Below are 25,169 nucleotides of genomic sequence, written 5' to 3'. Positions count from 1 at the left end.
CCTGCCTGGCCTCTTCCACACTCCTGAACAGAGCCCTGAGCCTGCAGGCTGAGGGGCAGAAGTGTGGAAGTGAAGTGTGAAAATGCAGATTGCCAATTTCCCTGTTCCAGGTGCGGTTCTGCCTGGGAAACGTTTGCAGCTGTAACAAACCCAAACAGAATGGCACCAAACAGAATGGCACAGTTTAGAAAGCCAGAGGCAAATGTAAATGATGAAAGGCTGCTGTGTAAAACTGCATTAAACACATCCCATTACACGATGCAAGCCACATTATGTGGCTGCTTAAACATAATGCTCCCTTCATTCCTCTAATTCCTTGGTGATTTAAATTTCTGTATTTTATGAGGTAGGAAAATAAGAAAATATTAATTGCACTTGTGCATGCTAATGTTCTGTTATCCATATAAAAATGAGAGATAAAATGATGTCTCCAGGAGGGATGTAGATCTCTAAATTCCTGTTGTCAGGAAGGGAGAATCTCTTTGCACCCTGGGCTGACTGAGGGGGTGACCGCCCGTTTGTTTGGAGCTTTCCAGAATGTTCTGCACAGCTCTGGGAGCCGAGGTCACCCCTGCAGGGCCCGGGGCAGCCCCTGGAGTGCCCATGCCTGCTTTGGGAGGGGCTGACGCTGCTGGGGCTCTCGGTCAGGGCCATGGGGTGGCTTTGCTCTCCCTGAGAGGGCAGAGCGGGGCTGTGCCCGTCCCTGGTACATCTCGGCTCCTGCCCATCTCTCAGTCACAGCCTTGCAAGGTGCAGAGGAAGAGAAGCCTCCAGGAGCATGAACAGTAGGTGGGTCTGTTCTGCCTCGCTGGTTAAAAATGGAGTTGGAAAGGAAATCGATTTCCCATCCCAAAAATGATGTTTGCTGTGGCATAAAACCCATTTTGGGCTGTGCTGGAGGTGAGGCTGAAGCCCTGCAAGGCTCAGAGGAGACCCAGCCCTGGGGCCAAGGTGTGGGCAGCGCTCTGGGCTGATCCAGGGCAAGGGGAGCCTGGCTGTGAGTCCAGACACCCTGGGCAGCAGAGCAGGCCTGGCACAACCCCCGAGCTCTCTGGGAGCCCTCCCAGGGTCTCAAATGTTCCCAGGGGATCCCTTCTCAAAAATGGATCCATTCCTCCGTTCTTTGAGAAAGTGGCATTTTCTGGGGGTTGGCTTTTCTCCCAAACAGACCCAAGACAATCAAATTCAGTTGTGCCAGAGCAGAGAGACTCATTTTGAAGAAATATTTATTATTTGTGGAGAGAAAAGTATTCCCATTTATTCTCCACTATTTATGGTGCTCTCATCTCCTGGTCCTTGTTAGTGTGCATTCAGTGGGAGCCATCAGCAGCTCAGTGATAAAGTGCTGATCTCAAACCCTAGCAGGGCACAGCCACAGCAGCAGAGCATAACTCACAGCACCAATTAAAAATATTTACTGCGCTGCACTTCCTATATGAAGTTTAAACACAGCTTTTTCGTCTTCTCAGGGCTCTGTTTTGCATAAGTTTGATTACAATTTGCAGTTCCCAAAGGCAGGAACAGCAGTGATGGCTGGGATGTGCCAGAAGGGATTTGGAGGCACCACAGCTCTGTTCATTTGTCCACCCCTGCTCTTACCCCACGCTCTCATTTTCCAGTTATTTGGGGACTTTCTGTGCTTCTGGGTATTTACCAATCTGGTCACTGGTGCAGGGCTGGCCCTGCACAGACCCAGCAATCCCACCCTGGGCCTGAGGGCATCGTCCAAACCCTCCAGGAATGGCAGGGGCAGCCCCGAGGAGCAGAGCAAGTGGAGGTGGTGGGGATTTGCTCAAGTTGCCAATATGAATTAAGCATTTAAATTTTAGCTTGCAGAATTATGTGCTGAATTTTAACCTTTTACTTAAGAAATCTCTGCCATGGTACAAAGGGCAGAGGAAAATGCCAATTTCTGCAGCTTCTTGTGATAAAGGACAATTCCAGGAGAGGACCAGGGAATGCAGAAACCTTGCTGACAACGCATACCCACTTCATAACCACATCAGGCCGTGGAGGCTTTTTATTCTTATTTATTTTAATTCTCTTATTTATTCTTAATTCTCTTACTTATTCATAATGCTTCACAGAGGGGGCATCCACCTCCCTTTCTGGGCATCCACCTCCCTTTCTGGGGTATCCACCTCCCTTTCTGGGGCATCCACCTCCCCTCCTGGGGTATCCACCTCCCTTTCTGGGGCAAGCCCTCCTGCATCTCCTGAGGAAATGGCTTTCCAGGAGAGCTGCCTCAGCAATGAAGAATTAATGATGTCACAGCCCCACTCCCAGCCCGAGTGGCCCTGGAGCTCTGCTGTGTCCCCAGGATGAGGAAAGGGCTCTTGCCTTCCCTCCTGGGTGCTCCTCTGTGCTGAGGAGGTGATGGGATCTCGGTGCTCAGAGCCCTGACCCCAGCAGGAAGGTTTGGCTCAGGAAGGTTTGGCTCAGGAAGGTTTGGCACAAGGCCTGCATCAAACAGAGTCTGGATTCACACCCCCTTGCCTTTGAAGAGCTCTTTAAGGCTCTGTCCAAAATGTCAGAAACATTTCCAAGAGCTGCTCACCTGCAGGCGTGTTTTAACCTTGGATGGCACAAAAATCACAGCAGAAACTTCCTAGAAGTTCCAGCAGCAGCTGCAGGAGCCTGAGGGCAGTGCTGCTCACAGCCCTTGGCTACATCTAAATTAGACTTGGGAACAAATTTCCCTTCACTTTATTCCCTTTGTGTTTTATGGATGCAAATCCCCTTCAGGTCCTTTTCTGGGGAGTAATTGCACTTTACCCTGGTGTAATCCTGGCTGGTCCTTGGCTCACTGGCCCCTGGCACCCAGAGGGTCCCACCGCTCCTCCCTGGCCTTGCTGGGGCTGGGGGCATCCAGCAGGGACAGGGACACTGAGGCCAGGGGGCTTGGCTGCCTCTGGGCCCCCTCGGCTGCTTTGCCCCTGAGGTGCTGGGGGGCTCCAGGAAGGAGTTTGCAGAGGGTGGTTTTGCTCAGCTCCTCTCCCAGTATTTTTGTGCACCTCCCATTATAGTCATTAGGCTTGTGTGGCTGTTCAACCCCTACATGCTCCATATTTGTGTTTTCCTCCTACCTTTTCAAAAATAGATATTTCAGCGATCTGCAGCATCACATTTGTTGCTGTGGAGACGATTGTGATGTTGCCAATGGAGATGTGACTTCACTGACAGCCCTGAGGAAGGACAGGAACATGAAGTGGGGCTCTGTTTCCCTCCTGCCCCATCCCTGCTCGCCCCCTTCCCTTCTCTCTTCCCCCTGCTGCACCTTGAGCCTGCAGGGATGCTCAGATCCATCTTCTTCCTCAGCCCGAGCTGCTCTTGGCACCAATATGGATATGGAGCAGATGCAAATTGCCTCTAATTAGAGGTAGAACACAGGACTGGATTAATGATTTGTGGATTCTTGCCACACTCTTAACAACTTTACCGACACCCTTTGGGCTGTAATTGTGTAGGAAGAACCCACCAAAGGTACAGGCACGGATAAATTGTCTGATATTCAGGGAAATGGCAGTAATTTCCTGGTTCTTTGCGTGGGCAATCCCAAAGCTAAGTGACAGGTTGGAGGGAGGGAAGGAAGAGGGATGGGCAGAGTGACAAGCCATTATTGCTCCTGCTGCTCCTGCTGAACGTCTGGCAAAAATACAAACGTTGTTCCCCACCCTGCTGCTACCCCTCGGTGTGCCTGATGAGAATTGGTGAGAACAGGCTGGGCAGGAGAGAGGAGAGGAGGAGGAGAGGGGGCTCTGCAGGAGCCCAGCAGAGGCTGCTCTGCTCTGGGGAAGGATGGCAGCAGCTCTGGAGATGCTGGGATGCAGGGCCCTGCTCAGGGATGGCAGCTCTGGAGATGCTGGGATGCAGGGCTGTGCTCAGGGAGCAGCTCTGGAGATGCTGGGATGCAGGGCCCTGCTCAGGGAGCAGCTCTGGAGATGCTGGGATGGAGATGCTGGGATGCAGGGCTGTGCTCAGGGATGGCAGCTCTGGGAAGGGCAAATCCAGCTGTGAAGTTTTGTAGAAAATTCCCACCCAAAGGAGCTGTTGGGCCCCGGGGAGGTGCAGGGCCCTGGGAATTCAGTGGTGTTTGTCCCTGGCAGCCCCAGGCTGCCTCAGAAGTGGTTTGTGCTGTGATGGTAATTGGGTTTCAGCTGATTGCAGCAAAGCTATGAATCAACTGCAGCCCATTTTTAATAATGAAACACTGAAACATAATCAGAAATATATTCACAGTGCTACAGCTTCCAGTGATTACATGCAGCAACTGGTGCCTGCAGCCTCTTTTTGGACTCATAGTCTCTATCTTGCCTCTTTCTCTTTTTTTTTTTTAAAGTTGAAGCATCAGAAAAGAATCCAGTGTTCAGAGCAGTTGCTCTGGCCTGAGCTGGAGCTGAATGCAAGGATGAACAGTGCTGTTTTCTGGGCTCCAGTGCAGCTCATTTCTGGTGCCCTGCTGGGGAGAGCCTCCTCTCCCTGCCCCAGGCCCAGGCCATCAGTGGCACCAGCAGCAGCACAGAATGTGGCAGCCAGGATGGGCTCCTGAGATCCCTTGTGAAAATAGTGCAGTAACCTTCAGTGCTGATAAGGGAAAGTGGATTTTCCCTCTCCCGAGTTCCGCCCTGACAGGAGGATAAGTTACTATGGTGATGAAGGCTATAAAACAGATGGAAATAAATATATGTATAATGCCTTTTAGGTATGATCTGACACAAAAGTGGTGACCTGGCTCCATGGGACTCGGTGGAGATGGGAGTGTGCTCCCACTGATACTTGTGGAAGTCAGGAGTGATGGATGAGAGCCTGGATTCCTGTCAGAACAGCTCTGCAAGGAGCCTGAGCTGCAGCAGCAGCTCCTGAAACTCACATTTCTGCCCTGGTCACTGCAGGCCTGGCACCCCTGACCCCAGTTCTGGGCTGTGCTCCCAGCACCGGCAGCTCCCCATCCTTCCCTTGGCTCTGCCTGCTCACCCTGCCTTTGCCTGCACACTCAAACGTCAGGGGCAGAGCTCTGGGCTCCTCACAGCCCCGGCTCTGGATGCTTCAGCTCCAAACATTCTCTGGGGGACAAAAGGAATTCCTTTCCCTGCTCTCTGCACCTCCCTGCCTGCAGGTCACTGGATGGTTTCCAGCTGACCCTCAGTAATGGTTTGTTTTTCTCCTTCCATAATCTCGCCCAGCCTGAGGCTGTTTGCCACTGGACTCCTTCTGCCCCTTATCTCCATCAGAAAAACGCCAGAGTGAGTTATGGGGAGAGCTTAGCCAGCACCGAGGGTAATGGGATCATTATGGAGATTCATTTTGGAGCCTGTTTTGCTTTCAGAGTTCGGTTCATGACTCATGTTTGTTCACAGGATGTGATTATAGAAGTTTTTAGAGCAATGGCATGTGTGCATTGGGGAAGGGCTCACGTTGGTTTAAAGGGATCCTCTCAGATGAGGAGGAAAAGTCGGGTCTCAGAGGAGACATGAGGAGTTTGTTTTTTGTGCCAGCTGGTTCTGTGAGCCTGCAGGTGCCATTCTTCAGAGTGAGCTGTGGCAGGGATGCTGTGCTGCACCTGGGCTGCAGGCTGGGATTGCTCCTGTGCTGCTCCTGTGCTGTTCTGCAGGCTGGGATTGCTCCTGTGCTGTTCTGCAGGCTGGGATTGCTCCTGTGCTGCTGGGATTGCTCCTGTGCTGCTCCTTGTGTGCTCTGCAGGCTGGGATCTGCTCCCTGTGTGCTCTGCAGGCTGAGCAGCTGCAGAAGCTGCTTTGGTCAGGAAACCCCAGGGAGATGAGTGGAGGGCAGAGCAGGAGCTGAGTGAGCTGCTCTGCTGCCCTGCCCCAGGGTTTCAGGTGGGCTGGCAGGAGCAGAGGCGCCTGCTGAGCCCTCACACTGAGCTGTGCCCCTCATCCCCTACAGCCTGCCCAGCTCCTCCTGACAGGACAGCCAGGGCTCACTTTTTGGAGGAGTTTAAGGGAGCACAGCAGCTCCCAGAGTGCTGAGATCCAGCCCTGCTGCTCCAGGTCCAGCACACAAAGGGCAGATATTTATCAGGGGTTTATTTCCCCATTCACAATTTTGTTCTCCCAGCGGAGCTCCTGGTGGGCTGTGCCACCAGCATTTCATGGAGTGCCTCAGCATCCCTGCAGTGCCAGCAGTGCCCTTGCCTGGCTGGGAGTGCTTCAGCACCTCCAGCAGAGCCTGGCTGTGCCCAGGTGTTGCTTCAGCTGGGGCTGGGCATGGTCAGGGTTTGGGCTGACCCAGAGCTGCTGTGGCCTGAGCCAGCTCTGATTTATCCCTGCACTGGCACTCCCGGGGCAGATGAATCAGAGGAATATTTGCATTCCCTAAATTTAGCGTGTGCAGCTCTGGAGCCAGCCCGTGTGCCTGTTTGCATTTGCATTTTGTCACATTTAGCTGAGGGAGGTGCAGAACATGTTGGGTTGAGCAGGACCCCTCGTGGCCACTCCACCAAAACCTGGCACTCCCAAACCCCTGGGGTTTGCTTGCAAGGGAAAACTTCTCCAGCTATGCCAACAAAGTTTAAAAAGTGCACGAAAATATCCCAATTACGGAGTTTACACCTCAGTTACCCTCATGGAAAGCTGCTCTGCTGTAATTGCATCAGCCTGAATCCACAAACCAACACAACCAGTGGAGCTTCCTCTGCCAGCAGCCTTTAAATCTCTCCAGCGCTGTGTTTCCAAACTGTCCATTCGTGTTTGCTCCCACAGCCTCCATTAAATGCAATTACTGGGCATTAAACATTGCACAGCCAGCAGGGCCTGCCATGGAGTCACCCCTGCCCTGGGACTGCCCTGTGCCCTGCCATGGGCACAGCCTGCTCCTGCCCCAAGGCTGCTGCTCCTCCTCAGGATGGAGCAGGCTCTGGATGCTGCTGGAAGCACCAGGGATGTACAGGAGGAACCACAAGGGCTCTTATCTCACATCTCCATCGGTACAAAGGTTTTATCTCACAATCTGATTTCATTTTTGGTCCTGAGAGTAAAAGGAAGCTCACAGGGGTCTGGGTGTTGTTTTTGAGGAAATTAATTCCCATTTTCATCCCCGTTCACTGCTGTGATCTGAAGTTATTGAAGCACAGGCAGAAGAAATGGCAAGGTTTGGGTGCACCTGGAATTTACCCCACTAAAATGAAAGTTAACCTTTCCAAGTGGAGCACAGCAAGTTCTGTTCCTGCTGGTGGCTTTTGCTGCTCGTTGTGCTCCTGTCTCCTCCCCTGGCAGAGGAGCTGGGGGTGCCAGGGTGTGGGCACATGTCTGGGAGCAGGGGAGCATCGCTGTCCTACCACCGAGGCACCAGGCCCTAAAGAAGATGTTAATGAAGCTTGAAATCGCATTTGCATTGCAAATGACACGATTTGTTCTGGCTTTATAGGGAATTAGTGTGAGCTGTTTGCTGCTTTGTTCCAATTGTGCATGTGAATAATGCTGCAGCTCCGTGGCTCAGCATGGGAAAGATCTTAGTCACAAACAAGGCAGGGGAAATTAAAAATATGCCGTGTTGAACACATCAGCTATTCAACTTCCTGACTTCTTTTTTATCAGCCACCTTCGAATTACCAGGCCACAGAGGAGTCCTGTTCTCCCTCAGGCCTGAAGGATTGATGCTGATTTGCTCAGTTCGAGGCAGATTTTTAATTACAGCTACATTAGAGATTACCTGCGGGGTTAAACCAGGCTCCTGCAGTGGTTCATGAGCTCTCTTGAGCACACAGAGCAGAGAGGGTGAGGCTTTGCCAGGCTGTGAGCAGGTTCTCCCCATGCAGGGCATGGACAAAGCTCCTGGCTGCTCCTCCTCAGAAGCTGTAATTTCATGGCAGATTTCTTCCTGGGCATGTGGAAGAGCTGAGGGTGACTGCTGGGTCATTCCCATGCTGAACAGGCAGGGAGCCTTGGGAGCAGAGCTGATCTGTGTGCCTGAATGCCAGGAGAGCTGAGAGAGAGCTCAGGGGGGACACCTGGGCTCAGACCCTGATCCTGATGCTTTCATTCCAAGCACGTTGGAAATGTGGGGATGGCATTTCCTGGGTGTTTGTGGACGTGTGTGTGCACAGTGCTGTGCGGCAGAGCTGGACTGTGGAGCAGAATTAACCACCTTTGGGGTGCTCTATTGCCCAAAGGGCAGCAGGGGCGGACCTGCTCAGGGCACCCAGCCCGGCCTGGCTGTGCCAGGGCAGCTTTGGGGGGCACACTGTGGTCAGAATCAGCCGGCTGTGGCACAGAGCAGCCCTGGAGGGCAGCCTGGGGGCTTCGGGCAGGGCCAGGGGAGCTGCAGCAGCCTGGGGCTGCCTCTGACAGATGCAAACAGCCCCAGAGCCCCTCTGAGCGCCTGGGCCTTGGCCAGAGCAGCCCCTGGAGCAGGCAGAGCCCTGAGCTGCTGCTCAGCAGCTGGGGAGTCCCCGAGGCCAGCAGGGCACAGGCCTGGGGGAGCTTCTGGCTTGGCCTGAGAGCTGAGTTTGAGAAGTTGCTGAGGGTTCAGGAGCAGTTCCCACTTTTCCTGATGAGGGATGTTGCTGTCCAGGGCATGTTTGATGGGCTTTGGCAGGAGGGCTGTGAGTTTAGGTGCTGACCTGGTGGCAGCTCTGCCTTCCCTGCTGGGGTGGGCAGAGGGGGAGGCACAGCTGGGGCTCTCTCAGTGCCCCAGCACAGGAGCTGCTCTGTTCCCCTCCAGAGCAATCATCCCTAGTCCAGATCAAAGAAAAGCAGCCCAGGTGATCTCACAGTCAGCATCCAACCTGCTGAAGTGTTGCCTTCTTTCTCCCCCTACTACTCGTGTGTGTTTTTTCCTTTTAATGCTATTACAATTTTATTTTAAAGTGAGCTCTGTGCTGCCTCAGCCTGACAGCAGAAACACCTCAAGGCTTCACTGTGCTTCAGCTGAATGCCACTGTGATAAATGTTTGCAAAGTTGTTTTCAAAAGGGTGCAAAGAAAATCTATTCCATCTACTCGTGGTGGATTTCAGATCTCTCCATCCTTTGGCAGCTGTATCAAAACATGTCCTGAGTCTGTGGCCTTCCCAAACTGGTGCCTGTCTGCCTCAATTGGCATTTCCAGGACTTTCTGAAGAGATTTTTGAGAAGTTTAGAGAGGTTCAGCTTCCTCTGCATACAGAGACGTTGCTTTTTTTGGCTCTCTGCAAACAGAGGCTTCAGAACAGTCACATCCACAAATTATTTAACTTTCAAATGCTCATTAAATCCCTGGCTCTTTCTGCAGGCTCTGCCAGTGCCACGCACCAAACTCTGGGAGCGAGGCAGGAGGAGGAGCAGGCTAAGGATGGCTCTTGCTCCCCTCTGCTGCAGCTGGGCTGTGCTGCTGCTGCCTGGGCAGGCACTGCCCTCAGCCCTGGCTCCCTTGGTGCCCAGGGGAGCTGGGGCAGCTCCAGCAGAGCCCAGAACGAAGCCTGGCTGCAGAGGGGCTGGGCAGCACCGGGGGGATCCTCCTGCAGCTCCTTGGGCTCCGTGTGCAGCAGAGCACCCTGAAAGGGGCTGGAGCCTCCGTGCCCTGCGGGGCCTCCCGTGGCCAAGGCAGAATTATTGTGGTGCCTGAGCTCAGCCACGCTTCTCACCATCTAAACCTTGTTTTTATTCCTGCTGCATCGTTTTAGTGGGAAAAATGAAAGAAAAATTGCTGTCATAAGAGACTCATCTGCTTGCCATGCCACTGACACTTAAGGATTGCACACATTAAAACACTCCTGTGCACTACAGAGGGGCTCAGAGGAACCTGGAGGCAGAGATTTGTAACAAAAGGGAGATTTGGTAATTCAGCCACCCTGGGTGGGTGTGAAACAGGCCTGGGATGGAGAATGATCCCCCTGCATCCCACCCTCCCTGCAAAACACAGGAGAAGCAAATGAGATCAAATTGTTTTCCTTTTTCTCTGAGGCTTCTCAGCTTCTCAGGGGGGAAATCCTGGGCAAAGAGGATTTTTCAGAGGATTTTTCAGAAAATATGACAGTGACACATTGGCACAGAGCAGGATGTGGGGACAGGGGTGCAATGTCAATTATTTTGTGCTTGAAGAGGGATTTCCTGAAGGGAGTGCTGCTGGAGCTGTCTGGCTGAGGCTGTACTGGCAGGTTTTTGCAGGTTCAGTGACTGTGACCAACAAGAATGTTCCCCAAACCAATTTTCCTGAGCCCTGCTGGCCTGTTTAGGAGCCTTTCCTCTGGGGCCTGTCGGGGGGAAGAGGAGGAGCTGTCCTGGTGCTCTGCATCACACACTGCAGCACTTTGGGGGTTTGCAGAGCATTTTACAGGTTGCATTTGCTGCCCAGAACACCATTCCCTGAGCATGGTTTGCTTCCCAGCTAAGCAGGATGCTTTGGAAATGGTTTCCCTTCCTGGGACTGTGTCCCTTTCCCTGCCTGCTGCAGCAGTGCTGCCTGCTGTGATTGCTTGGTTGGAGGCAGGACAGGCTCTCTTCTGATCTTTTTGCTGTATCAGGCTCATCTTGGATCCCTGTCATCCCAGCAATCCAATGTACTCTGTATATAAACTCGGAATATGTATGGAAAATGTCTGACTCTGAAGCACATGGACTTTGTGTGGTTTGGACACAGGATGGCTTGGGATGAATAACATTTATGTTCTCTACAGGAAGATATTTTTAGTATTATATTAATGTCTTTGTCAATCAAAGTTTAAAAGTTATTTTTGTAAGAAAACCATCCTATGCTAAATGTTTGAAGCTTTCACAGTAAGTAATAGTGTGCATATTGCTACTGCTATTTAAAAACTAATTGCTAAGGTTTATTGGAGAACTGTGAATATTAAAGGCCAGATTTGTCCTGTCTCATACCATGCAAGTCTCATTAAATCTGTGATCAGAATCTGATCCAATAAAGAAACTTTTCTCCACTGATCCTCAGCACACCTTTTAAGCCAATTAGCTTGGCTGAGTGTTCTGATTTGATCTTAAACAGGAACATGTTCTTAGAAAAAGATTTATTGCATCCATTTGAATCAATACTGCTGTTAAAAGAACACTGGGAAAGAAAAGCACAAATGTTATATGAGGTAAAGCAGTGAAACAGGACAGTAAATTTAATAGAAAAATGCAGGAATGAGAATTGACAGTCCCAGTCTCAGCCAGGGCCTGGGTTTGGTGCAGACATGGAGAGTTTGAGGATTAACCAGAACAGCTGAAAACCTCCTGCAGGACACAGAGCAGAGCAGAGGCTGGGAGCAGGCAGGGAGTGAGGGGAAGGAATCTGGCAGCTCCTGAGCCTTGGAGAGCTCTGTGTGTGCTGTGTGTGTGTGCTGTGTGTGTGTGTGTGTGTGTGTGTGTGCTGTGTGTGTGTGTGTGTGCGTGTGTGTGTGTGTGTGTGTGTGCTGTGTGTGTGTGTGTGTGTGTGTATGTGCTGTGTGTGTGTGTGTGTGCGTGTGTGTGTACTCTGTGTGTGCTCTGTGTGTGTGTGTGTGTGTGTGTGTGCTGTGTGCTGTGTGTGTGTGCTGTGTGTGTGTGTGTACTGCTCTGTGTGTGTGTGTGTGTGCTGTGTGTGTGTGTGTGTGCTGTGTGTGTGCTGTGTGTGTGTGTGTACTGCTCTGTGTGTGTGTGTGTGTGTGTGCTGTGTGTGTGTGCTGTGTGTGTGCTGTGTGTGTGCTGTGTGTGTGTGTACTGCTGTGTGTGTGTGTGCTCTGTGTGTGTGTGTGTGTGTGCTGTGTGTGCTGCTCTGTGTGTGTGTGTGTGTGTGTGCTGTGTGTGTGTGTGTGTGTGTGTGCTGTGTGTGTGTGTGTGCTGCTCTGTGTGTGTGTGTGTGTGTGTGTGTACTGCTCTGTGTGTGTGCGCTCTGTGTGTGCTCTGTGTGTGCTCTGTGTGTGTGTGTGTGTGTGTGTGTGTGTGTGTGTGTGTGCGCTGCTCTGTGTGTGCTCTGTGTGTGCTGCTCTGTGCCCCAAACCCTGCTCAGGTGTGAGAGCAGAGCTCCCTTGGCAGGCAGGCTCCCCTGCCCCGGCTCCTGGGCCACAGGTGCCAGTCCCTGGTGCCTGGCACTGCCCTTGCTGCCAGCCCTGGGCAGGTGTGGGCTCACCTGGCTGCCCCACCCAAACTCACTGCTGGCTGCACACCTCCCATGGGAAACACCTCGGGGATCATCGAGTCCAGCCAGACCCGAGGAGCAGGAGAGGAAGGGAAAACAGGAGGGGAGGAAGGGAAAACAGGAGGGAGAGGAGGAACAGCAGAGCCAGGAGCAGCAGCAGGCAGCCCAGGTGTGCTCTCACAGGGCTCCAGCCCAAAAGAGAGGTCTGGCAGTGGTTTGGTGGTGCCAGGCTGGGCACCATGGCTCTGCTGGCAGGCAGATTGTCCCATGGGGCTGTGACATTGTCCTGCTCCTGTGAGATGTCCCTAATAAGTGGCAGCAGCACGTGGAGCTGTCTGAGCTGTGGGTGAAAAGCCTCATCTCTGAGCAGGGAGCTGCTGCTGGTGTTATTGTTAACAGTTTCCTGCCAGAGTGATCCTTTCTCTCAGGTGCCACCCACTGCCCCATGTTTGCCCTGTCCAGCTCTCCTCCCTGGAGTCGTGTCCCCCTCAGGCACCCAGGGCACCCCAAGGGGAGGCTTTGGCACCACAGATCTGCTGAGACCTTGGGCAGAGCCCGTGGAGCCCTGGCCACCCCAAGTTCCACACCACGCTAAAGCCCAGATGGTCTCTGGATTCCAAACAGAGACAGCTGGCAGTCTTTGACTTCCAGACATCAAACAGCCTTGTGTTTGCTCGGATTTCCCCTCCAGCTAATCAGTTAATTGGAGTTAAGTACTCTGAGACGTTAGACATCCCTCTCCTCCTGATGAAGAGGCGCTGCCAGCCGGGCTCCAGGGTCCAGCAGCTCCTGCCCTCCAACGTGCCTGGAATGGCAAGCTCAGGAGACACAGACAGGACAGGGGCAGTGCCTGCAGCCTGGCACAGAGCAGCTGAGATCAGATTAGGAAGGAATTGTCCCCAGGAGGGTGGGCAGCCCTGGCACAGGTGCCCAGAGCAGCTGGGGCTGCCCCTGCATCCCTGGCAGTGCCCAAGGCCAGGCTGGACACTGGGGCTGGGAGCACCTGGGACATGGGAGGTGTCCCTGCCATGGGTGATGTTCAATTGCCTCCAGCCCAGCCACTGTGTGCTCCTGCTCTGTGCCATGGCCTGAAATGCTCTGCAGCTCCCTCTGAGGCTGCTGTTATTTTTTTATGAAGGCCAAATTAATTCAGAAATATGAAAAGAATGGAAACAGGCACCAATATGCCAATTTATGCATTTAGCTCTCCCCCCAGCATTTTTGATTTTCCTCTCCTTCTCCTTTCCCCCATCCCCTTGAGCAACTCAGGATGGCTGTGTTTCAGTAAGAGCTCAAACGCCTGTGAGTTCCTCCAGAGCAGCCTCATAAATTCTCATCCTGCTCTTCCCAGATGCACAACTGGTTTTTAAGTGCAGTATAGAGGTTTATCCTCATTTAACCACTCATCTCTCCATTTTTGATCTCTGAAGGCTGAGATTTCAATAGTAAACAATATTATAAACCTTAGTTTTTATGAGCTTTCACAAGCCCCAAACATTTGCTGCCTTACCATTGCACAGAGATCCTAGACCTTGCTGAAGATCAGCTCCTATAAGCCAAGAAAGTTGCTCAACGAGTTCTTTCAGAGCTGGTTCTTTCATAAAACTTAGTTTCTAGAATTCTGGGTTGGTTTTTTTCAGTTTGAATCCTGGTAGGATGTTTTAGGCAGCTGCATTTTAATCTTTAGCATTAATTAATTTGGTAAAGTATAAAGTAGCAGAAGCATAGATGACAATGCTAATGAAAGTAATAAAACCAGATTAATGGCTAAATCCAAAGAAACAGAACGCTCTGTCTCCCTGCAGACATGGATATTAATGAGATTTCCTTTGTTTCTCTCCGAGGGTGGGCAGTTTCTCCCACCCCACAAATCTCTGCAAGTGCCAAAGTGTTTTGGTATTTTGTGCCTGGTTCCACTTAGAGCTGCAGGCAGAAACTGGTAAATACAGTGAAATATTGTTAGAAACAGGGGTTTCTGACCTGAGAGTAAAAGTGACAAACCAATAGCATTAATGGGGCCTTTCTTTCTTGAGGTGACCAGAGAAGAAGAGGTGCTTTGCTCCTTGGTGTCTACACCAAGTGAAGTTCTGAGATTGCTTTGCTTGGGTGGGAGACACAAAGTTTTCAGCATGTACCCGACTTATTCTGGAAATTTAAATACATAGAAATGGAAATTTAAATACATAGAAAAGAGGTGAATTAGGGAGATTCTGCCACACCAGCTGCTGGCCTGGTTATTTGCTCAAACAAATAGTGCCAAGTGTCTTGAGGAGAAATGGAACAGACTGGCGAGTGAGCAGTGCCTGTGAGCAGCTCCCATTTCCCTGAAATCTCTTTGTGCTCGGTGCCCCCTCCCCTCCTGCATTTCCAGAGGCCAAACAGGGATAAATCACAGCTCTGGCATTGGTGGGGGACATCAGCACCTCAGCCTGCCTGCCCCTTGTCCGGGAGCAAGGGCTGAAAGGAGGAGAGGGTCAGTCATTGCCAGCCAGGACATTTCTCCTGGGGACAGAAACTCCTCAATGTGTGAAAAACGTGTGGAATTTTTTATGTCATTAGTGCTTCAAGATACTGGTTTAAAGAAGCCTCAAACATTTGAACTTATTGAATTATTTCATTTTCTGTTTTACTTTTATATCAAGTCCCTTCTACCAAGATGACTGGAGAACCTGTGGGTAATGAGGCAAGAAATATTGACAGCAAGGGCTGATCTGATCAATGGTGAGGGTGAGAACGTTTTTTCAAACAGTTTGAAGTTTTCTTAGTGCTACTTTAACTCAGACTTCTGAGAATTGCTGAGGCATAAAAAGTCTTTGTTAAAATTCATTACTTCTTTCCCTTTATTTAAAGAAGGAGAAATAAGAGACTGCTAATGAGTTGCATGGAAAGGTCAGAATTGACAGCAACTGTAAAGAAGAACAAAACAGCTTTAAAACCTCATCCCTTTCCGATGATAAATAAAGAGCATAATCTCAATTATTTTGCTCTTCCGAGGACCAGTTTCAAGTGAAGACTTTTTTATTACATGCAATTTCTTGTCTGAAAACAAAACATGTTGACAGGAAGAAGTGTCCTTCCCTTGGGTGAGCTTGGCCAGTGAATTCTGAGCAGGCAGGGCCATGGGTTGTACCCCAGAGAGGGCTGGACCCTGCAGGGACAGCAGGATGTGCCTCCGTGTGTCCCATGGAATGGGGGGAGCTCTCTGCTCTGCTCCAGCACAGCTCAGAGCCAGCTCAGGGATTCTCTCACCTGCTGGCTGAGCTCTGGCCCGACTCTTTGGACCCACCAGCAAGAGAAGCCAGAAGCTCCACAAGTGACCATTTAAATTAGGCCTTTTTGGACCGAGGGAAGTTGTCCCCACGAGAAAAACCCCTGCTGGTGCTGCCGGTGCAAACCTCATCTCCAAACAGCGAACCATGGAGAGGAGAGCAGGCACAAGGAAGGGCTGAGCTTGAGCAGCAGCTGTGGCACTTGAGCCCGCAGTGGATGAGCTGCCAGCCTGTCCTTTGTCACCGGGGTGTGCCTGGGACTGTGGCCTTTCAGCAGCAGCCCCCGGCTTCCCAGGGAATCCATCCCACCCGTGCGAGGCAGGACAAGCACCAGGGCTCCAATGGAAATCCACATTTCATCCCAAAGCCCTGGGACCAAGAGCCTTCAGCACACTCACATAAATCATGAGAGCGGTTATGAGCTGGCTGGATCGTTTTTAGTGCACTGGATGTGTGTATTTAATCCTGGATGTGTGTATTTAATCCTGGATGTATGTATTTAATCCTGGATGTATGTATTTACTGACTGTGGAAGGGATCCCAAACGTCCCTGCTCAGTCCGAGGGGCTGCCTCTCCCTCTCCGATGCTTTCCATGCGCTGGGCAGGTGAGGAGACTTTCCCTAAGTTACAGAAGGAAAAGGCTCCCCTCTCGTGGCTGCGAGGGAAAACGGCATTTTCTGCACAAAACTGCGTTCTGCCCTTCCCGAGCTGGGGAGAAACAGAAGTAAGTTACAGAATTCTAACTCATATTATATTCATATTACATTATATTTATATTTATATTTATATTTATATTTATATTTATATTTATATTTATATTTATATTTATATTTATATTTATATTTATATTTATATTTATTTATATCTATATTTATACTATACTACATTATATTATATTATATTATATTATATTATATTATATTATATTATATCATATCTTATATCTTATATCTTATATCTTATATCTTATATATTATATATCATATATCATATATTATATATTATATATTATATATTATATATTATATATTATATATTATATATTATATATTATATATTATATATTATATATTATATATTATATATTATATATTATCGTGGTGCTCCAGCCCAGCACAGAGCCTGCCAGCTGTGCTGCAGCAGGGGCTCAGCAGCCTCTGCCCTGTTTGCTTCAGGGAAAGGGAAATATTTGAAGGGAATTGACTGAAGTTATTTAAATGACAACTAAAAGTCATGATCTATATCAACAGTCAGAAACATTCGAGGTGAAGAGCAGATTTAAAGCTGTTTTGCATTTGCTCTTTTAAAATGCTTTCTTAGTAAATGTTGACTTTTATGTGTTGGATTTATTTTGCTCTATAAAGTCTGCTCTCGGAGAGGAGACCTGATAGATGAATGTTCAATCCATTCTGTAAATCAGGAGGCACCCATTCAGACGAGCAGGTTTTCTGGTTTTACTAGGTTAGAAATGCTGGAAAGCATCTGTTATTTACAGGACACCTGGTTTCACTTCCAGTTGGTGTGAAACTGCTTTTGAATAAAACCTGAAACTCAATTTAAAAGCTTTAAAAACAGCAGCTTGAAATTATTACTTAGAAGCTGTCTTGAAAAGCTTTGGCTGCATCAGGAAGAGAAGCTCACACAGGCACAAGTTCCAATTAAAATCAGGTTTTTATGGACCTAGGGAAGCCCAGGAAAGCCAAGTGCTTGTTCCTCATCTGTGTCTGTCAGAGGTTTGGAGCTCACAGACTCAGCCTCTCACCCCTCCTCGCTGTGGATGAATGGCAAAAAGAGGAGAAGTTTTCTTGCTTTTCCAGTTCCTTATTGGCTCCTCAGTGTTGAAGGCCCTCTCATTGAGCACAGATGTACTGAAACTCAAACACACTGAATTTCCTTTTCTCCCTGTTCCTGCTCCAAGTAAAGCTCATTTACTCATTTAACTGTCCAGCTTCTTGGAGCATTACTCCCTTGACTTCCTCTACAATATCAGCAGCAGTGATGCACTATTTGAGAATATAGAAATAGTTTATATAAAATTTAAAATAGCTGGTGTTTAATTTAGGCCCCACTCTAAGCTGGTATTATTTCATATTTCCTCTTTAAATGTGCATATTCTTAAAACACAAACACATATCAAATAATCTGAAGGGTTTTTCTTAAATATGTATTTGATCTATTGCAGAGACACTTAAATTCCAGGAAATAATTTGATCCTTGGGATTTGATGCTGTACCTACAAGGAAATAGAAAAAGGTTTGGATTCAAGGTTATGATCTTGGACAACTCTCAAAAGGAAATACAGAAAAATGTGGTGTAAGAAAGAGGCAGCCTGAAATTAGAGCTGTTGTTAACACAAATAGAACAGATTTAGATTTTGGTTCTTACCCTCGTGCTATTTTTATACTAAAAACAGGCTAAAAAGGGGATGTATTTTATCTAATGAAAATCCAAATATAAACAATGCGGTTTTGATTTCTAGATTTTTCTATTGAGGAAAATGCATGATTTTCAAATAATTAAAATAATAAAAATTATTAATATTGCTATTATTACTATTGCTACTGTTATTTAAAATGGGCTGTAATGGGCCCAATGCTTTGACACGCACAGTAGAACTGTTCATTTTTAATTATTACTTTGTGGAACCGAATCTTGTCATTTTTTCCTGATGTTGAGCAGATCTATTCAGAACACCTGAAAATGGGATGGAAATGGAATTGATCTCAGAGCCAGAGCAGGACCAGAGGAGCTCCCAACACTGGTGTGAGTACAATGTCTCAGAGCTGATGAAAATCTGGCTTTTCTCTGGTTTTGTGTCCTGTCCTCGGCCATGTCCTGCCCTTGGGCCCATCAATATCACTTTGATTATCACAGGGGCTGAGGCAGGGCAGGGCCACAGGGACCCGAGTGCTCCTCTGTGTTTGCCCAACAGAAAATCTTCTGGAGCTGGAAACACCCCCAGATGTGTTTGCTGTGTTCAGCCCACGGGCACTGGGCACATCCTCAGCTCCCTGGGGCTTCTCAGGAGGTGCAGCCACAGCCCCAGAGCAGCCAGGGGTGGTTCCCTCTCCCTTGAATGGCAAACACAGCCAGGGAGGGCACTGCAGCCAGCCCAGCCACAGCCCCAGCGGGGAAGGGCACCATGAGGGCTGGGAGCTGCTGTGCTCGTTCCCTGCACCCTGAGTAGGATTCCAGCAGGAATTTCCCCATGGAAAGGGGGCTCAGGAACTGGAACTGCCCAGGGAGGGCTGGGGTGCCCATCCCTGGAGGTGTCCAGGGAATTCCTGGGGTGGCACTCAGAGCTCTGGGCTGGGGACAAGGTGGGGATGGGCACAGCTCGGAATGGGTGTTCTGGGAGGGCTTTTCCAACCCAAGTGATTCTGTGATTCTGAGAGCTTTATTTATTTAAGAAACAAGGTGCAGAGGTCTCAGATCCTCCCTGAAAGTGGAAACCAGCAGCCTTTGGGCATGGGAGAGGTTAGGGAGGGCTGGGTTCTTCCCTTCTGCCACAAACACCCTCCCCACCCACCCCTGCTGCTCAGCATCCCCCTCAAAAGTCTTTTTGGGAGTAAAAAGTGTATTTAAGCCATCCAGCTTGGAGATTTGGGTTTGCCCTTTAATGCTTAGTGAAAGGTGAAAGCTGTGCTGTGCTTGGTGCCTCATTGCTGTGCTCAGGGACACACGAGGTGTGACTGGGGCTCCTCGGGGTGAAATGAGCTGCAGAACACAAGCTGCTCTTCTGCTCTACTTTGAAGCAATAATTTATGATTCTAATTAGGCTCTGGTTTGCAAGAATGATGAATATTCACATTTTAAATAGCTGAGAAATATTAGAAATGTCTGACAGCTTTATTGGTGCCAGCTCTGAGGGCTGTGGGGGATGTTGTCCTCAAGGTGCTTTCTCAGCATCCCTTCTGCCCCATCCCTGGCACTGCCCAAGGCCAGGCTGGACAGGGCTTGGAGCAGCCTGGCACAGTGGATCTGTCCATGGAATGAGGTCCCTTCCAACCTCTGAGCTCCTTCAAAAGGGCTGAGCCATCTCTGGAAAGCATTTTCTGTTGGCCAAACCCCGTCCCAGGCTGGCTGGGGAAGGACAGCTCTGAGCTGATGCATTTTCCACCTAAGTGGATCAGACAGACCAAAGGGGAGCGTGAGGAAGTGTCATTATCCTGCTCCATGGGCTGGGAATGGCAGACAGTTGCTCATTCAAAGTCACACAATAGATGTGTGGGTGCCAGATGCTGGAGATGCCAGAGATGGGATTGAAACCCAGATGTCCTGAGTGCCAGCTCAGCACTAAATTCGTGGTTAACCATCCTCAGATATCCAAGAACCTTCCTGATTCATTCAGTACTTAGAACACTTTGCCTGCTGTGGGGATACCTCAGAGAACTCTACAGTTCCCAATGTAAAAGGTGCTTTTGCTGTCCTCTTTATCTCCTTTAGATAATGGAGAGTTCATCCATCTGTGAGGTAAGAGAAGAGCAAAAGAAAACTACAGAGACTTTTCAGAAGTTGCTGTTCCATTGTGACTGAAAGCACTTGCCAGTAACAGCTGAGAATTCTTTGTTAGGAGAAATAAATCTGGTCCCACTGATCCTGTAGTGATCTCAGGTACCCCTCTGTAATATTCTGTTCCTTGGTTTCCCTTCATTCTTTGATGCATTTTTAAACGTTGCAGATCATAAAAATCGTGTTGTTTTCCGATTGATAAAGCCCTTCCTTGCAGCAGAATAAATGGAGCCTCTCTGGTGGATACAATTGGTCTGATGCAGAGCAAAGGGACAGCTTAGAAAGGAGAGCACTACCTCCAGAAAACCCAGAAAGGAAAGGAGGGGAATGTGAGTTCCAAAGGCTGTAAGCTTTGGAGCATAAATTACAATGGAAGTTTATGGAGTCTTTTGGATTAAACCAAAAGCCAGCCCCATTAAACCAAATGGAGCATTCCTAATCTGACATGTTGACAAGGACAGCCCTGCCTCTTCCAAAAGGGAGTTTCAAATGAATCCAGATTTGTCTGATGTTCCCAACAGGGGCTGGGCTGCCTCCAAAGGAAGCGATCCAGGCCAAAAGTAAACAAGATGCACATGAAGCAGTTTGTGCCACAAGGAAAACTTCCAGGGAATATGCAGAGAGGAGCAGGGGAGCCAGCAGAGCCCCAGCCCAAGATGTCTTTCCTGTCTCCTCCTTGTGTCCCCTTTCTGTTCCTTTGGGCAGTGTAAATCGGAGTTTCTGCCCCAGGAGATCCCTGCTCCTCCTGCTCCCTCTCCTCCCCTTTGTTTCCCCCAGCACTCAGCTCCAGGGGTGCTCAGAGGGAGCTGGCTCATGCTGAGAGCAAACCCAGCCTTTCCCAGCTGCTCCCACTGTGGCAGACACGTGTCACAGGCACTGCAAGAGCAGGACAAGCACCTTCTGCATTTGCATTTCATCCAGCTGGGACCAACCTTTTCATTTTCAACGAGACACTGGGAGAGCTGTCCTGGAGATTTGGGGTTGTTCAGCCTGGAGAGGAGCAGCTCTGGGGTCACCCAGTTGTGAGCTCCCAGTACCCACAAAATGATGGACAGGGACTCTTTACAAGGGCTGGAGTGACAGGACAGTATTTGGAACTCAGAAATCTGTTCCAGAGATGTGTGCTGCCTTCCATCCCTTTAACATTTAGATTTTGTGAGTGTCACACCAAACAACAGCAGTGCTGTTTGTCCCTGAGCTGTGTCATTTGCTGTCCCCAGTGATAACTGGATGATGATGGAATATTCTGGTGGAGTGTGACACTAGAAATAAATACTCTAAGAGAATTAAATGTGAAAAACAGGTTATTGGTGCCCCTTGCAAAGAGATAGCACAGGATATGGCTGCAGAATGGAAAGTGGAGACACTGCTCATAAAGCAGAAAAGAGACAATCAGTGATTTTATGTGTGTGTTCCCCACAGTCATGTTGACTTTAATGGCAGTTTTAGGTACTGCCAAGGAAGATTTTTTATCATATATTCCCAGATAGCTGTATTTATAGATCTCCATGTACATGAGCAGATAGATGTGTGTGCATTTGTGTATAAAACCCCACAAAACCACAGCTGCTTGCTCTGTCTGGTGGAGATTTATTCTGATAATATTACAGCTGCGTGTCCCAAGGGAATTTTGTTTGTTTGTGCTTTTTGTAGGTACTACAGAAGTAGCTGGAGTTGGGGGATTCAAGCAGATGCTAAAATCCAAGGTTGGCCAGATCAGAAGTTGGGCTTGAGAGGTGAGAAATAGAGAGAGGATCCTGCAGCAGCTCTGGGGCAGGGATCCTGCTCTCTGCCTGCCTGGAGATGCCTTTTGACTTGCCCTCAGCAGGGAACTCACATTTGAGGCTTTGGCTCTGCTCCAGGGGATGCTGGGGCCAGCACGGACACTGGAGTCTCCCATGCTTGAGGAACCAGCAGAGTCAGGGGCACTGCACTGAGGGGACTGGAGGGGCTGCTTTGGAATGGTTCAGAGCAGGGGTGCAGTGGGATTTGGGGGGTGTCCCGGGACAGCAGGACCCTGAGCGCCTGGGAGGGGCAGCTCCTGCTGGCCTGGGCCCTCTGCACAGCCCGGGTGGTGCTGGCCTGGCCACAGCTCATCGGCCTCTCCCTGGGGAGGATGGAGGGATGGGGGTGACTCACAGCGGCTCTGAATCACCGGGGCTTCCCCGGCCCGGGCTGGGCTCGGGCCCTGCTCATCCAGGGTGGGTGGGATCAGCCTGCAGCTGCCCCAGGAGCAGGGACAGCCTCCCGCCCTGGGCTGGGAGAGCCCTCGGGTGAGCAGGGAAGGGAGCTCGGTCCTGCAGGACTCGTGGCTGTGGTTCCTGTGCCAGGCCAGCTTCCCTGCAGGGGCTGGGAGCTGCTCTGCTCTCCTGGCATCACCCCCGGCTTCCACCCACCCCTGAAAACCATCTCTGGCCCAAACTGGAGCTGTGAGCTGTACCACATGCTCTAAATGAAGTGCTAATTAAATACTTGTACTTAATGTAGACAGCATTTCTTTGAGCAGGCTGTAATGCAGTGCAGATGTCCCAGTCCCTCAGAGAGCAGCCCAGAACAGCGAGCTCCTTGTGTCCCTGTGGGCTGGGGCTGCACAGCCCCTGGCTGACCCAAACCCCCTCCCACAGGAACCTCAGCACTGCGAGTGCTGCAGGTGCTGCCATGGGGGTGCACACCTGGCCACGAGGGGAGGAATGGGGCAGCTGCTGAGCCAGAGGGGGCTCTGAGTCCTGCAGGGACCAGGTGAGAGCTGCTGGTGCTGCAGGAAGGAGCTCTGTGCCCTAAAGGGACCAGGTGAGAGCTGCTGGTGCTGCAGGAGGGAGCTCTGTGCCCTAAAGGGACCAGGTGAGAGCTGCTGGTGCTGCAGGAGGGAGCTCTGTGCCCTAAAGGGACCGGGTGAGAGCTGCTGGTGCTGCAGGAGCTCTGTGCCCTAAAGGGACCGGGTGGGAGCTGCTGGTGCTGCAGGAGCTCTGTGCCCTAAAGGGACCGGGTGGGAGCTGCTGGTGCTGCAGGAGCTCTGTGCCCTAAAGGGACCAGGTGAGAGCTGCTGGTGCTGCAGGAGCTCTGTGCCCTAAAGGGACCAGGTGAGAGCTGCTGGTGCTGCAGGAGGCAGCTCTGTGCCCTAAAGGGACCAGGTGAGAGCTGCTGGTGCTGCAGGAGCTCTGTGCCCTAAAGGGACCGGGTGAGAGCTGCTGGTGCTGCAGGAGGGAGCTCTGTGCCCTAAAGGGACCAGGTGAGAGCTGCTGGTGCTGCAGGAGGGAGCTCTGTGCCCTAAAGGGACCAGGTGAGAGCTGCTGGTGCTGCAGGAGGGAGCTCTGTGCCCTAAAGGGACCAGGTGAGAGCTGCTGGTCCTGCAGGAGGGAGCTCTGTGCCCTAAAGGGACCGGGTGGCTCCCGGCTGGGGCAGCCCCAGTGCAGACAGAGCTGCACAACAAAGGGAGCCTTTGGGTTCAGCACTAAAACCCCTTCTGGCAGCAGGAGGAAGGCTGAAAAGCCAGCTCTGGAGTAGCTGGATGCTCTGCTGAGGTTCCTGCCACTGCAGTCGTGCTGCTCCTTGTGTTCCAGGGTCAGAGGCACTGGGCTCAGGACAGCCACCCTGCCCAGGCTCTGGGATGTGCTGGGCCGTGTGTGGGCAGTGTCCCAGCCCATTCCAGACTGCCCTGGGCTCCTGTGAGGGCTCTGCTGGGCTGCATCCAGCTCCAGCTCTGTCTGCAGGGCAGGGCTGGAGCAGAATGGGAGCCTTTGTGCAGAGCCAGGCCAGGCTCAGTGGGACACACACGGGGCTGTGTGTGCAGGGCTCCTGCAGGGATGGTGCTTACTGTGCACTCTTAGACCAGAGGTTGTTGTCACTTATTTATTGATGTATTTATTGTTATTATTTAGTGAAGCCAGCGTGTTTCCCTGGTGGAGGAAGCACCAGCATGGACTGAGCTGCACTGGGACCCTGCCTCCAGTGCCCCAAGCCTGCAGGTGAGAGTGTAAAGAGCTTGAAAGCTGCTCTGTAGAGATTCATGGACTATTTCCTCAGCTCTTTCAAGATGGTTCTGCAGGGCTGGGAGTGCTTTTCAGGGTTCTGTGCTCCCTTGGGAGAAAAAGGAGGTAGAAATGCAAGATGTAGGAATAAGAGAAAGGGGGAAGAGAGAGCAGATAGTGAGGTGGAGAGCTCCCCTTAACCAAGTGTTGCACACTGAGGATGGGAATTCAATTGCCTGTTGTTATTTATTGTGACCACATCAAATTCAAAGCACTTGAGTATTTAACTCACTGTGGATTCAGAGGTGAGTCATGAAGCAGAGCTGATCTTTTATCTTGGCCATGCTGGTGAGAGGTTTCTTAGCAGGAGTCTGATTTCCACCTTCTCTGTTCTAATGGCATTGCCATTCTCAGATCATTTTGTTTTAGAGAAAAGGACAAAATGAGTAAAACTGATGCTGCTGAGGCTCTCTGCTATGGCAGGCTCACGCCCTGCTGCAGGGATATTCTGAATTTTCACTCTCCAGACAGAGCTAATTCAGGGAGAGGGTTATCTCCTCACTCTGCTTCTGTGGACACTTCCAGGGGGATTCTCACTGCTGTTGGTGAGCAGGTCCCTGAGTCAGGCCTCATTTGGCACATCTTTGCCAAGAGACAAAGTGCCATTGGTGTGAAAGGCACATCCTGCAGAGGGAGAGTTTGGGTGGGAGTGCAGGGGAGTGCTCCCAGGGCTAAGAACTTCCAAAAAAAAACCCCAAAAAAGAAGAATCCTGCAAAGCTCCAGTCTGCATGTGGAAGTGGATCTGATTTTCAATTTTCAAGTTCACTTCTCCTAATATTTCTGGGTAGGGCAAGCTGGAATGGGCTGAAATTTGTGCTGTAAATAGGATCATTCACAAGGGATGTACTTTGCCACAAAATCCTGTTCTGCCCAGGGGCCAGGCAGCCCCTCAGCCCTGGAACCATTTGTGGTGCTGGGGTGCTTTTCTCTTCCCACAGAGGAAGAGTCACGTTTGAGAGAAGACAGATCCTTGTCCCAAGGATGATCTTGGAGCCAGGGGCCTCGAACAGAGGCTGCTTTTGGAGCAGGGATGTGGAGATTGTTAATGCTGGAGAGGGAACTGACTCATCACATCATCAATTCTGCTCCTCTGCCAGCACAGCACAAAACCTCCTTTATCATCTCCCTCTCTTCTTCAGTTCTCTTTTAGAGGAGTTTAGAGCTGCTCAGGGCTCCTCCTGCCCAGCCTGTGCCAGCTCTGTGCTGCTGGCTGCACTCTGGGGTGATGCAGCCCTGAGCAGGAGGGCTCTGCCCATCTGGGCACAAGGCAGGGGTGAATGTGAGCTCCTCACCCTGGGGTGAATCCTCT

The 25,169-nt window shown here is 50.5% G+C and overlaps 1 long non-coding RNA gene across 1 annotated transcript; it reads left to right on the top strand.

Annotated features, from left to right (window-relative positions):
• The first annotated feature begins 15,640 nt into the window (after positions 1–15,640).
• LOC118694402 (uncharacterized) lies at positions 15,641–21,559 on the top strand. Its single transcript, XR_004981425.1, has 3 exons — positions 15,641–16,043; positions 17,999–18,082; positions 21,485–21,559. It is a non-coding gene; the product is annotated as an uncharacterized LOC118694402 (long non-coding RNA).
• Positions 21,560–25,169: the final 3,610 nt, after the last annotated feature.

This window comes from Molothrus ater, chromosome 17, assembly GCF_012460135.2.
Source record: "Molothrus ater isolate BHLD 08-10-18 breed brown headed cowbird chromosome 17, BPBGC_Mater_1.1, whole genome shotgun sequence".
NCBI classification, from domain to species: domain Eukaryota; kingdom Metazoa; phylum Chordata; class Aves; order Passeriformes; family Icteridae; genus Molothrus; species Molothrus ater.
The sequence above is the reverse complement of the archived record's forward strand: the minus strand, read 5'-3'. Positions and strand labels throughout refer to the sequence as shown.